The sequence below is a fragment of the Haematobia irritans genome, chromosome 5 (genome assembly GCF_050003625.1).
Source record: "Haematobia irritans isolate KBUSLIRL chromosome 5, ASM5000362v1, whole genome shotgun sequence".
In the NCBI taxonomy this organism is placed as follows: Eukaryota; Metazoa; Arthropoda; class Insecta; order Diptera; family Muscidae; genus Haematobia; species Haematobia irritans.
In genome coordinates this window covers 172,468,223-172,484,000 of record NC_134401.1, presented here as the reverse complement: position 1 = coordinate 172,484,000, position 15,778 = coordinate 172,468,223, and the positions used below count along the sequence as shown (strand labels likewise).

General features: G+C 30.9%; 1 protein-coding gene across 7 annotated transcripts in view; it reads right to left on the bottom strand.

Annotated features, from left to right (window-relative positions):
* Nucleotides 1-15,778, bottom strand: part of hlk (hulk) — a 128,016-nt gene that overhangs the window by 68,847 nt on the left and 43,391 nt on the right. The gene's annotated exons all lie outside the window — the stretch shown is intronic.

The window sequence follows — 15,778 nt, the reverse complement described above, 5'->3', positions numbered from 1 at the left end:
AGGGTGGAACACAATTTTAGTAAAATAATATGGAAAACATTTAAATGTGAAGCAATTTTAAGAAAACTTTGCAAAAGTTTATTTATGATTTATCGCTCGATATATATGTATTAGAAGTTGAGGAAAATTAGAGTCATTTTTACAACTTTTCGACTAAGCAGTGGCGATTTTACAAGGAAAATGTTGGTATTTTGATCATTTTTGTCGAAATCAGAAAAACATATATATATGGAAGCTATATCTAAATCTGAACCGATTTCAATCAAATTTGGCACACATGACTAATTTTACTCAAGGTGCAAAATTTCAACCAAATTGGGCCAAAACTCTGGCTTCTGGGGCCATATAAGTCCATATCGGGCGAAATATATATATGGAAGCTATATCTAAATCTAAACCGATTTCAATCAAATTTGGCACACATGACTATACTACCAATTGTACTCCGTGTGCGAAATTTCAAGCTAATCGGGATAAAACTCTGGCTTCTGGGTCCATATAAGTGCATATCGGGCGAAAGATATATATGGGAGCTATATCTAACTCTGAATCGATTTCAACCAAATTTGGCACTCGTAGCTACAATGCTAAATCTACTCCCTGTGTAAAATTTCAACTAAATCGGAGTTAAAAATTGGCCTCTGTGGTCATATGAGTGTAAATCGGGCGAAAGCTATATATGGGAGCTATATCTAAATCTGAACCGATTTCAACCAAATTTAGCACGCATAGCAACAATGCCAATTCTACTCCCTGTGCAAAATTTCAACTAAATCGAAGCAAAAAATTGGCCTCTTTGGTCATATGAGTGTAAATCGGGCGAACGATATATATGGGAGCTATATCTAAATCTGAACTGATTTCAATAAAATTTGGCACACTTGACTACACTACTAATTGTACTCCTAATGCAAAATTTCAACCAAATTGGGGTAAAACTCTGGCTTCTAGGGCCGTATTAGTCTATATCGGGCGAAAGATATATATGGGAGCTATATCTAAATTTGAACCGATTTCAATAAAATTTGACACACTTGACTATAGTACTAATTGTTTTTCTTGTGCAAAATTTTAAGAAAATTAAGGTAAAACTCTGGCTTCTGGGGTCATATAAGTCCATATCGGGCGAAATATATATATGGGAGCTATATCTAATAGTCTTGGGCAAAATCGTTCACCATAGTGATTCGGACTCGTCGTTCCTTTTGTACGAAGGAACTAGTTCCTTCAAATCGTTCCATCGTTCCTTTTCGTTCCAGCTTTTTATATTTGTCATCACTGTCATCTAAAGGGTGATTTGTTAAGAGCTTGATAACTTTTTTAAAAAAAAAAACGCCTAAAATTTGCAAAATCTCATCGGTTCTTTATTTGAAATGTTAGATTGGTCCATGACATTTACTTTTTGAAGATAATTTCATTTAAATGTTGACCGCGGCTGCGTCTTAGGTGGTCCATTCGGAAAGTCCAATTTTGGGCAACTTTTTCGAGCATTTCGGCCGGAATAGCCCGAATTTCTTCGGAAATGTTGTCTTCCAAAGCTGGAATAGTTGCTGGCTTATTTCTGTAGACTTTAGACTTGACGTAGCCCCACAAAAAATAGTCTAAAGGCGTCAAATCGCATGATCTTGGTGGCCAACTTACCGGTCCATTTCTTGAGATGAATTGTTCTCCGAAGTTTTCCCTCAAAATGGCCATAGAATCGCGAGCTGTGTGGCATGTAGCGCCATCTTGTTGAAACCACATGTCAACCAAGTTCAGTTCTTCCATTTTTGGCAACAAAAAGTTTGTTAGCATCGAACGATAGCGATCGCCATTCACCGTAACGTTGCGACCAACAGCATCTTTGAAAAAATACGGTCCAATGATTCCACCAGCGTACAAACCACACCACACAGTGCATTTTTCGGGATGCATGGGCAGTTCTTGAACGGCTTCTGGTTGCTCTTCACTCCAAATGCGGCAATTTTGCTTATTTACGTAGCCATTCAACCAGAAATGAGCCTCATCGCTGAACAAAATTTGTCGATAAAAAAGCGGATTTTCTGCCACTGATTTTGGTAATAAAATTCAATGATTTGCAAGCGTTGCTCGTTAGTAAGTCTATTCATGATGAAATGTCAAAGCATACTGAGCATCTTTCTCTTTGACACCATGTCTGAAATCCCACGTGATCTGTCAAATACTAATGCATGAAAATCCTAACCTCAAAAGAATCACCCTTTACTAAAGGCAGAGATGACATTGCAACGAAGATACAAAAAAATATTAAAAATTGAATAAAATTACTTAAAATAGTTTATAAAAATATAGGAAGAAAAAATATTGAATGGAAAATTTAAAGAAGTAACTAAACTCATTGCAAGAAATTAAGAATCATTAGTTCCTAAAATGGAACTAATGATTCTATTGAATAGCAGCATACCAATCAATGATTTAATATACATACGCGCCAAAATAAATAAATTGTTATATAGCTCAAGCAAAAGTCAAAAAAACAAATTGCGATCCGCGGAACTATGGAGCGTAAGTTGAACATAAAACTAAATGACAAAAGGAACGATGAGGACGAAAGAGATGGAACTAGTGACAATCGTTCCTTTTAGTGAACCGTTCGTTGGAACTAGTTCGTTCCGGAACGACACAAGACTAATATCTAAATCTATATATACAATAGGGTTCTATTCGGAGCCAAAACACATACTTGTGCCAAATTTGAAGACGATTGGACTAAAACTGCGACCTAGACTTTGATTACAAAAATGTGTTCACGGACAGACGAACATGGCTATATCGACTCAGGAGCCCACCCTGAGCATTTTTTCCAAAGACACCATGTGTCTATCTCGTCTCCATCTGGGTGTGGCAAACATATGCACTAACTTATAATACCCTGTTCCACAGTGTGGCGCAGGGTATAAAAAAATACTTTTTCCACTTTTTTTATAAATAATCAAGTTTTCTCTCTTGCATACAGACGACCTTATAAGACCATTAATCGATTTTGGATGACATGAAATATCGATTAGTCGATTGGGAAAATAATCAAATGTCGATTTATCGAAATTTGCAAATATATAAAAAATATATTTTTGGAACTTTGTTTTAACACAAAGACGATAAAGAAGAAGTAGATTTTAATTTAATCGATTTTTAAAAGCGTTGTCGACATTTTGTTATAGTAGAACACATCATATCGTTTCTATTTGTTCAGCTACACTCTAAAAAAGTGAACTCTCTATTTCACTAAAGCCAATTTAACTTTCGTTTAGTTCATGGAATTATTATGTTTGGAGAAAGTTTCCTCTACTCTAATAATTTTTTGTGTACGTTAGTTAAATTAACTAAAACCGAGGAAAAAAATATACACAAATGAAGGATAAAGATTAACTAAATTCGTGTCTTCCACAAAATAGTTCAATATTTCTTTAAATTTGTAAATTTTACTACAAATACGTTCATCATGAACTTCGTATGTCACTAAAGACATTCTCGCAATTTTGAACTCCAATGTTTTCCTTCAAAGTACAAAATTCTTTAACAAGTGAAAAAAATTTAATTATGTCTAATAAATGTTCTTGAATTTGTCGAAATATATTTACTTATTTTTATGACATCGGCGTGATGCCAACGTTTATAATACTGTTTAGTTAAAATTTTCTAAAAATATCCAAAATTTTCTAAAATTAACCGAAATTTTTCTTCCTGGTGGGTTCACTGTTTTTTCAGTGTACTCTTTAACATAAAGTTTTAAATTGAAACTAAACATAAATGTAAAGTAAATAAACTCTTTAACAATGGAAGTGAATTTCATTGATGTTAAATTTTGTTTCGGAGAAAAATCATTATTTATTTTGTGTGTACAGTTTATTTCCGTTATGAGAAATCTTGGGGAGAAGTAACCACAATTCAATTTAAAGCAAACTTAGTTTCTATGCAAATCTTGATATAAGAAATTCTCTAAAAATTTGGATGAACCAGACAATGTTTTGAAGTCGTTCTAAATACAATTGCCCCATCTATGAAAATTTACATATTTTCAAAAAATTTAAAAGTTTCAATGGGGTATGCCTTGCAAAATGCTGGCCATGTTTCCACACGTATGCCTCGTCATTGAAGTGCAATGCAAAGATTATGAAACTATTTCGGCTGCAGCATTATTGCATTGTTCTTTTGCATTTTGTTAACATTCTTTTATGGAAAATAAATTCTTCTCACTTCCTCACTTTACGGCTATTGAAGGAGGATGGTGTGAAAACGGGGTGTTAGAAAAACAGAGGAAAAATTATGTAAATTGTGTGGGCGCCAGTGAAAGGCTTTGAAAAAGCCAAAGACATCTGTAACGATGAATGTTTTGTGTGTTTCCTTTACAACAAACTAACACCCGTTGTGTTGAACTTTTTTGCTGTTCTTAAATCGTTTTATATCAGTCCGTCCATCCGTACGTCCGTCCGTCCGTCCGTCTGTCTGTATGCCCATTCATCCATCTAACTAAACGTCTGTCTATAGTCCGTCTGCCTATACTACTTATCTGCCTCTTTTCTCCCTTCGTTGCCTTTCTGTTTCTTTGGCCACTGCGAGTGTAACAAATGTGTGTCTTCATTTTCTAATTTTAATTTCAAAACTAAACAATTTGTTAAAACAAATGTATATTGAATGTTTTAATTTTTTATTTTGATTCTAAGTTTTATGGGAAGAGAGCAGAAGGCGGCGGACAAGATGGCATGAATCTTGGTAGTTGCTTTAATTTGTTTGGTTTTCTTTTCGGTTTGTTTTCCTTAAGCATAACTTTTGGCTAACTCTTGCAAAAGCTGATGGAGCAAAACTAACATTCAAGTTTCAAAGTATTACAGCCAACTAGAACTCTTGATATCCTTAGGGCACTTTATTGGATATTTCTGCGTAGCAAAGCGATTCCAATTCAAATATTTACATATCACTCAATGGGTGATAGAATAATGAGATACGCAATCATATCAGCGTACCAAAATAGCCCCCATACAAAACTAAAGTGCATTTCATGGCTATGGTTATTTTAAAATAATTGCTAGGGAAAGAACATCGCTATGTCCATTTCCTTTCACCATGCACTGTGGGCTATAGAGGGAATATTCCATTTACTTGGAACAATTTAAGGTACTTGGGATTCACTGAGACAGTTTTGTATAAAAAAGTAGTCACATGCACGTTCGTGTATAATCTTCTTTTGTATATTTGGTGATAAATGCAAAAAAAAAAAACAATAGCCCAAAGTATTCCAAGGACTTGTGAAGGATTTGTGAAAAAAATTTGTAGACTTTTCAACACTTTGTGCTACATTTTTAGACCCTCCACCATAGGATGGGGGTATATTAACTTTGTCATTCCGTTTGTAACACATCGAAATATTGCTCTAAGACCCCATGCTCGATCTGAGCATGTCCGTCCGTCCGTCCCTCCGTCCGTCTGTTGAAATCACGCTAACTTCCGAACGAAACAAGCTATCGACTTGAAACTTGGCACAAGTAGTTGCTATTGATGTCGGTCGGATGGTATTGCAAATGGGCCATATCGGTCCACTTTTACGTATAGCCCCCATATAAACGAACCCCCAAATTTGGCTTGCAGATCCTCTAAGAGAAGCAAATTTCATCCGATCCGGTTGAAATTTGGTACATGGTGTTACTATATGGTCTGTAATAACCATGCAAAGATTGGTCCACATCGGTCCACAATTATATATAGCCCCCATATAAACCGATCCCCCAATTTGGTTTGCCGAGCGTCTAAGAGAAGCAAATTCAATCCGATCCGGCTGAAGTTTGGTACACGGTTTTCGTATATGGTCTCTAACAACTATCCAAAAATTGGTCCACATCGGTCCACAATTATATATAGCCCCCATATAAACCGATCCCCCAATTTGGTTTGCGGAGCCTCTAAGAGAAGAAAATTTCATCCGATCCGGTTGAAGTTTGGTACACGGTTTTCGTATATTGTCTCTAACAACTATGCAAAAACTGATTCACATCGGTCGATAATTACATATAGCCCCCATATAAACCGATCCCCCAATTTGGTTTGCGGAGCCTCTAAGAGAAATTTGGTACATGGTGTTAGTATATGGTCTCTAATGACCATGCAAAAGTTGGTCCACACCGGTGCATAGTTATATATATATAGCTCCATATAAACCGATCCCCAGTTTTGGCTTGCGGAGCCTCTAAGAGAAGAAAATTTCATCCGATCCGGCTGAAATTTGGTACATGCTGTAAGTATATGGTCTCTAACGACCATGCGAAAATTGGTCCACATCGGTCAATAATTATATATAGCCCCCATATAAACCGATCCCCCGATTTGGCTTGCGGAGCCTCTAAGAGAAGCAAACTTCATCCGATCCGGCTGAAATTTGGTACATGGTGTTAGTATATGGTCTCTAGTGACCATGTCAAAATTGGTCCACATCGGTGCATAATTATATATAGCCCCCATATAAACCGATCACCAGATTTGACCTCCGGAGCCTCTTGGAAGACCAAAATTCATCTGTTTCAGTTGATATTTGGTACGTGGTGTTAATATATGGCCACCCATGCAAAAATTGGTCGAAATCGGTCCATAATTATATATAGGCCCCATATAAACCGATCCCCAGATTTGATCTCCGGAGCCCCTTGGAAGAGCAAAATTCATCCGATTCGGTTGAAATTTGGTACGTGATGTTAGTACTCGTATATGGTATCGAACAACCATGCAGGAATTGGTTCATATCAGTCCATAATTATATATAGCTCCCATATAAACCGATCCCCAGATTTGACCACTGGTGCCTTTTGAACAAGCAAAATTCATCCGATCTGGTTGAAATTTGGTACGTGGTGGTAGTATATGATATTTAACAATCATGTCAAAAGTGGTCCATATCAGTCCATAATCATACATAGCCCCCATATAAACCGATTCTGAGATTTGGTTTTGGAGCCTTTTGGGGGAGCAAATTTCATTCGAGTCAGTTGAAATTTGGTACATTGTGCTAGTTAACAACCATGTCTAACTAGGTCCATATCGGTCTGTAGTTATATATAGCCCTCAGATAAATCGATCCCCAATCATACAAAAATTGGTCCATATCAAGTTCATAATTGTATATAGCCCCCATATAAGCGAACCCCATATTTCAATTCTGGCTCCCGACGTACCGTGCAAAAGTCCATATCGATTCGTAATTATTTGTAGACTTACCTACACATACCTTTTTGGTCTAATGTATACCATGTATGGACTAACTTACAATTTAGAAAACGATTTATGATACCACAACCCAAGTATTTCGATTGTGGATGACAGTCTTTCGTAGAAGTTTCTACGCTATCCATGGTGGAGGGTACATAAGATTTGGCCTGGCCGAACTTACGGCCATATATACTTGTTATTTTTCAATAACCCAAACTAAACAACATATCCAAAGCATGCTCATTTATTGATGTCTTCAGAATCTTTCCTGGATCTCCAATGGTCTTTCTCTGGGAAACTGGTAGATTTCTATGCCTTAATAGGGGTTTGCAAGTTTCTACTTGTATACTCACTTAACGATAGTTTTTCGAAATTGAGACAAAGAACATTTTCATAACGAAAATTCTTCATTAAAATATAGACATTTTTCATTAATATTTTGAAATGTTTATTTGTGAAATCACAAATTTATTATAATAACTGAGACTTATTTGTTTTTATTAAATAATTTTGTTGGCTTCATTTCAAAGAAAAAATTTCGTTAATATTATAAAGCTTTTTTCTATCAGTGTTCGTATCATCATCCACCTAAGCTAATAAAAATGTTGAATTGCTCAGTCATATCATTGAGATGTTTGTGGCAGTCCTTCTAAGTAGGTTTATTGCCTAGACGCATTTATTCTTCGGCTTTTGAAACATCAGTATTTAGAAATTTAAGTTTCTTTAGAATGAAATTTAAATTTAAGTTAATTTATTAAGAAATTTAAGCTTCTTTTCTGATGGCAACCCTGACACATCAATAAATTTGACTCGTATCTTGTAAATATAGATGTCATCCCATAGTGCATTTCTTTGGCATTCATCAATCCTTTTAGACTGAATGCTTCACTGAATATCATCATTATATTGCAGAATATAAAGTAAATACAGATGGGCACTAGGGGTTTTGGCGAGGGGAGCAGGTTTGGTTATTGCTTTTGTCGTTTATGTGCTGATGACTTTATTCTAGACTAGAATGCGTTAACATCAAGCGACGAAGTACCATGCTCCACTCCCATACACATATAGCAGTGGTAGGGGCAACGGATGTTAGAAGATTGGCATTTCATTTCATGATTATTGTCAAAATTGTTGTTGCCATGGCAAAATCTAAAAATATTTGGTCATGTTGTGTACTACTGCCGATGTCGATGTCTTTACTTAATTTCACTTTGTGACAATATAGACAACGATATGTTCGAATGTATGTAGGGACACTGCGAAAAAAACTGCTTGTGATTATAACTCAGGTTTTATTGGGAATTAATAAACCAAACCGGGGAGGATAATTGTATGTTGGGGGAGGGGACCGATTTTATTATACCATAGACCATTCCGTAGGCCAACACTTATGGTATAAAAATTAAGGGTTTGAAAATCTGAAATACATGCGATAAGGACGGCTTATCCAGAATGAAGAAAGTGGTATAGTATGAACGCTGTTTAAATCTGAACCGATTTCTTTCAAATTAGCTGGGACATCAATTATACACTCTGTACAAAATTTATAATAAATCGGCATGAATTTTCTGGACTCTGTTGTCTATCCGACATTCGATTTAAATCAAATTTGTCATACATATTTGAAATGTTAGTTTGATGGATTTTATAAAAAGGGCCATATCGGTCGGTGATCTGATTCTTGTTATTAGAAAGTAAATCGCTCGATGAAATAAAAGATCATCTACATGCTGTGTGTGGTAACCCTTTTCCTTATGTGGGTTTTTAAAAAGTGAGTGTTGCCAGTATTTTTCTGGCTCATGTCCCCAAAGTGTGATGCTTTCGTCTCCAAAAATCCTAAATTTAAATTAAAATTCTTCTCAAAAACCCAATTTTTTTTATAAAAACAAATAAAGAAAAAAAGGCTTTGCTATGGAAAATCAGAAATAATTTCAAAATTGAAAGAATATATAAAATTGTTGCCATCAATTTTTCGAAACACGACACGACAGGACGCCAGTGAGCATCATCAAAATGCTCGAGAAATGAAAATGGAAGTTCGGTCACCATGTATTTATGAACGTAAATTTACTTCTAAATATCCAAAAATTATCCAAATCAGTGATGAGTACTCACCAAGGTCCAAAATTTGGGCACTAGTCCTCACAAAATTGCTTTAGGATTCTAGAAAAATGTCATAACTAAGCTGATTAAAATTATAATTAAGCGCCATTGGCCCTCAAAATATAATCCTGTGTCAATTTCCAGTCCAAATGCTCCATTTGCAACCTTTGGTATGCCGTGGAATATAGAGGAGTCAAGTTTTCTTTTGGTAGAAATAAAAGAAAATATCCCCAAAACCAATGGAAATTTTCCATCAAATCCCCAAGTCCCTAAGTAGACAAAAAGTCTACCAAAATTTTAAGAAAATTTTACCAAATAAAAAATCTTATTTTGAAGTTTTATTATTTTATTTAAGTTATTTACTTCTACAAAAAGGGAGAACTTTCTCACAATAGAGTAACACGAAATTTAAAACTTTAAAAATTTTTAATTTATAGAAAATTCTATTCTATTATGTTTCTATTTTTTTATGTAGAAATTTTTCTCAAATAGAAAATTTCCTCAAATTTTTATTTCTATAGAAAAATTTCTCAAATTTTTATTTCTATAGAAATATTTCTCAAATATTTATTTCTATAGAAAATTGTTGTCAAAATTTTATTTCTATAGAAATTATTGTCAAAAATTTATTTCATTAGAAAATTTTGTTAAAATTTTATTTCTATAAAAAATTTGGACAAAATATTACTGCTATAGAAAATTCTGTCAATTTTTTTGTTCAATATAAAAATGTTGTCAAAACTTTATTTCTATAGAAATTATTGTCAAAAATTTATCTCATTAGAAAATTTTGTTAAAATTTTATTTCTATAAAAAATTTTGACAAAATATTACTGCTATAGAAAATTCTGTCAATTTTTTTTTGGTTCAATATAAAAATTTTGTCAAAATTGTATTTCTATAGAAAATTCTGTCAAAATTTTATTTCTATAGAAAATTTTGTCAACATTTGATTTCCGTAAAAAATTTGTCAAAATTTTATTTCTATAGAAAATTTTGTCGAAATATAATTTCCGCAAAAAAAATTGTCAAAATTTTATTTCTAAAGAAAATTGTTAATTAATTATTTCTAAACAAAATGTTGACAAAATGTTATTGCTATAGAAAATTATGTCAATTTTTTTGTTCAATATAAAAATTTTGTCAAAACTTTATTTCTATAGAAATTATTGTCAAAAATTTATTTCATTAGAAAATTTTGTTAAAATTTTATTTCTATAAAAAATTTTGACAAAATATTATTGCTATAGAAAATTCTGTCAATTTTTTTTGTCCAATATAAAAATTTTGTCAAAATTTTATTTCTATAGACATTTTGTCAAAATTTTATTTCAATAGAAAATTTTGTCGAAATTTAATTTCCGTAAAAAATTTGTCAAAATTTTATTTCTAAAGAAAATTTTGTCGAAATATAATTTCCGTAAAAAATTTGTCAAAATTTTATTTCTAAAGAAAATTGTTAATTAATTATTTCTAAACAAAATGTTGACAAAATATTATTGCTATAGAAAATTCTGTTAATTTTTTTGTTCAATATAAAAATTTTGTCAAAACTTTATTTCTATAGAAATTATTGTCAAAAATTTATTTCATTAGAAAATTTTGTTAAAATTTTATTTATATAAAAAATTTTGACAAAATATTATTGCTATAGAAAATTCTGTCAATTTTTTTGTTCAATATAAAAATTTTGTCAAAATTTTATTTCTATAGAAAATTTTGTCAAAATTGTATTCCTATAGAAAATTTTGTCGAAATTTAATTTCCGTTAAAAATTTTGTCAAAATTTAATTTCCGTAAAAAATTTGTCAAAATGTTATTTCTAAAGAACATTTTGTCAAATGTTATTTCTATAGAAATTTTGTCTAAATTGTTATTCCTAATGTGTAGTACCTCTTGTTGGAGAGGAATATTTTTCAAAATCTACCAAAACATCAAGAATTCTACTAATCTACCAAACAGTATAAAATCTACCATTTTTGGTAGAATTCTACCAACTGTGGCAACCGTGCCCGCATTCCCTACCTGAAAAAGAATAAACCAATTCTAGTGCCGAATTTTTCGGCCGATTTTCATGACTGAGAAAAATAGACGCACTTTGCGAAGAAAAAAGTGCTCTCTCATAATGGTTCACCCATTCGAGCTCGGTATGCATCCAAATTTGAATAGCTTAAACGTAGTTTTTTAGTCGTCAAACTTGAAAAAAGTCAAAAATGTTGAAACTTCACTAGACTAGGGTTAGGTTAAAGTGGCAGCCCGATTAAGTTTCAGACTCACTTAGACTATTCAGTCCATCGTGATAGGCCGGGTGGAAAACTTTTAATAAAATTTCTAAAATGTTTGTTAATATTTTGTAGTTTAGGTACTTATCGGATCATCTACGCATTTTTATTAAATTCATTTAAAAAATACTTGTTTCGAAATTAATTATATAAAAACAACCAACAACGAAACTAAACTGATGTTCGCCCAACTATAAACTTCCCCAAATCTACCCAAGTAAAAATTAAAATTATTGTATAATAATTATTATTCGATTAAATTAAAAAAATGATGAAATCAATTTGAAATATTCCACAATCGTATATTCATTTTCAAAGTGTAGAAAAGCATTTAATCTTGTACAAGCATGTAATGTGTATGTGTATGTGTGTGGACCTATATGACTTTGTAGATATATATCTGCATGTTTTACTACATTTTGTACATTTGTACGAAATTTGAAAAAAAAAACAAAAACAACAAGCGAACATTGGGTCAAAATCTCAGACAGCAACATAATCATGGGGTGACCACCACGATTGACTATAACAGAGCAACAATGTTGGTTAATTTCAAAGGAGGAAACCTCAGAGAAATTCGTGGTGATGAACAAACTAAAAATCATCATGGGGTTTGCATCATAACATTATCGTGGTCAGGAGAAAATATTGGCCCTGACTCATACATATTCTCAATAAAATCAATAAATAAACCTAAGAGAAAAAAGAGCAGTTTATGAAATGCCTCCATCTACTCACTCTCTTCTCCCCCAAAAACTTTGCTCTCTTCATCACATTTTCACTATAGTCGAAATATTTAATGAATTTCAATGAAAATGGAGTGTATTGAAGCAAGTAGATCGGACTGGCCTAAGTGACCCAATAGTTTCCAATGAATTTCCTCACGTACTTGGACTTTTGCATGTGTTTTGGTTTGCTAATCACGAAATTCTGGGACCAAAACTTATTGTTTATGCATTCAATTTTTATTTCATCGACTTGAAGAGCCTTTACTATGGGGCTATCAAAAAAAAAAATCCTAAATAAAATTGAATATTGATGATGGTGTTGGTGTTGGTTGCCCCCCACCTAAGGTTGTGGTTAAATAAACCATTCTCCAAATAGGTTGTTTAAATATTCAAAAAGCAAAAAAGGACCAACATAAAAACATAGCAACGATAGTAAAATGTAATGACGTTTAGATCCTTACAAACAGAAGAAGAAGAAAAAAGGTGAGACAGTTAATTTCCATGGAAATTATGGTCACAAAAAAAAAAACCGAAATGAAATGAAGGGGAATGGATGAATTCTAAAAGTACTTTTGTTGAGAAAAATGGCAATCATTATTATTAAAAAAAAGTATTTCAAGAGTGCTTCAAGGCTAAAAGAATCTGGATGCTTTTCATTGTAGGAGATGATGTCCACTCAAAAATTGGATTGGGTTGAAGTGAAGAACATTTTCCACAGTGATTTTATGTTAATTTAAATATGTGTTGGTAAATATAATATTGTACTTAAATCGAAGGTACACTTGATTTGAACTCAATGATGTTAAAATATTATTTATATAGAAAATGTTTTCAAAATTTTATTTCTATAGAAAATTCTTTAAATATTTTATTTCTATAGAAAATTTTGTAAAAACTTTATTTCTACAGAAAATTTAAGTACATGTTACTTGGAGATTTCTATCAATCTACCAAACAGTAAAAATTATAATTCTATAGAAAATTTTTTAAAAGATTTATTTCTATAGAAAATTTTGTCAATATTTTATTTATATAGAAAATTTTGTCAAAATTTTAATTCTATAGAAAATTTTGTCAAAATTTTAGTTCTATAGAAAATTTTGTCAAAATTTTAATTCTATAGAAAATTTTGTCAAAATTTTATATCTATAGAAAATTTTGTCAAAATTTTATATCTATAGAAAATGTTGTCAAAATTTTATTTCTATAGAAAATTTTGTCAAAATTTTATTTCTATAAATAAATATAAAATAATAAAATTTTGACAAAATTTTATTTCTATAGAAAATTTTGTCAACATTTTATTTCTATAGAAAATGTTGTCAAAATTTTATTTCCATAGAAAATTTTGTCAAAATTTCACTTCTATAAAAAATGTTGTCAAAAGTTTATTTCTATAGAAAATTTTGTCAAAATTTTATTTCTATAGAAAATTTTGTCAAAATTTTATTTCTATAGAAAATTTTGTCAAAATTTTATTTCCATAGAAAATCTTGTCAAAATTTTATTTCTATAAAAAATTTTGTCTAAATTTTATTTCTATAGAAAATTTTTTCAAAGTTTCATTTCTATAGAAAATTTTGTCAAAATTTGATTTCTATAGAAAATATATTCCTAGCAAATATTAAAAAAAGAAAATATTATTCCTATCAAAATTTTATTTCTATAGAAAATTTTGTCAACATTTGATTTCTATAGAAAATTTTGTCAAAATTTTATTTCTATAGAAAATTTTGTCTAAATTTTATTTCTATAGAAAATTTTGTCAAAGTTTCATTTCTATAGAAAATTTTGTCAAAATTTTATTTCTATAGAAAATATATTCCTAGCAAATATTAAAAAAAGAAAATATTATTCCTATCAAAATTTTATTTCTATAGAAAATTTTGTCAAAATTTTATTCTATAGAAAATTGTGTCAAAATTTTATTTCTATGGAAAATTTTCTCAAAATTTTATTTCTATAGAAAATTTTGTCAAAATTTTATTTCTATAGAAAATTTTGTCAAAATTTTATTTCTATAGAAAATTTTGTCAAAATTTTATTTCTATAGAAAATTTTGTCAAAATTTTATTTCTATAGAAAATTTTGTCAAAATTTTATTTCTATAGAAAATTTTGTCAAAATTTTATTTCTATAGAAAATTTTTTCAAAAGTTTATTTCTATAAAAAAATTTTGTCAAAATTTTATTTCTATAGAAAATTCTGTCAAAATTTTATTTCTTTGGAAAATTTTGTCAAAATTTTATTTCTATAGAAAATTTTGTCAAAATTTTATTTCTATAGAAAATGTTGTCAAAATTTTATTTCTATAGAAAATTTTGTCAAAATTTTATTTCTATAGAAAATGTTGTCAAAATTTTATTTCTATAGAAAGTTTTGTCAAAATTTTATTTCTATAGAAAATTTAAGTACATGTTACTTGGAGAATTCTACCAATCTACCAAACAGTAAAAAATCTACCTATTTTGGTAGAAATCTACCAACTGTGGCAACCGTGGTCGCACCTCATTTAGGTTGTTGGGGTTCAGTTTCATGTGACCCATAATCAAAACGTCTATAAGTATTTTTTAATAAGCGCATTTTAGCTCTAAGCTATTTAAATTATTTCTGAATGAGAGCCATACACCAAAAATGAAATATGGCCCCAAAAATTATATGGAAAATAACAACATAAAATTTTGTATGTTTTCCATTTGGATTTTTTAGGGTCGTACTTCATGTAGTTTTTTTGGGCTCATTTTCCTGGGGTCTATATTTATTTAATATATTTTTAATTTTTCCAAAAACTTCAGTGTCGACGTTGTGAATAACATATGAGCCCCAAAACCACATAAATGGAACACAAAAAAAAAAATTAATTGGATTGGGTGGTCCAACTTTGGCCGGCAGTTAAGGCTTTCTCATCTCCAAAGTGGAAATATCACAAGGTGTTTTAAATTACACAAGAAAATGAGCTTCCATTTATTTTGGGTCCATTTCCATGCTTTATTACATTGGGGCTCATTGTTATGCGGCTCATATTCATTTCAAACATCGCCCCATATTTTGAATTTGGAGCTCATTTTCCTGGGGCCCATTTTCATACCACCAATACAGTCCATAATATAATTATATTTTCATAATTAAATATTTAATATATATAAAACGTTTTTATAAAGTCAAAATGAATTCGGTTGTTAAGAATTTGGATTACCTATTGCCAAAAAAAAAAAAAAATATTTCTAACTGTAAACCTGGAACTGTGTTTACCATAAACAGATTTCACTCACTCACTTTGATCACTTATTTAATCTAAAATATATTCGGTGTTTTCTGTAAAAAATAATTTATTAATAAAATGGTAAACGAATTAACTTTATCCAAAATTTCTTTTGGGCGCATGAATTCATTCATTTACGTGGTTATATGTTTTTATTTAACAATTAATTTGTATTCTTATCTTAATTTATT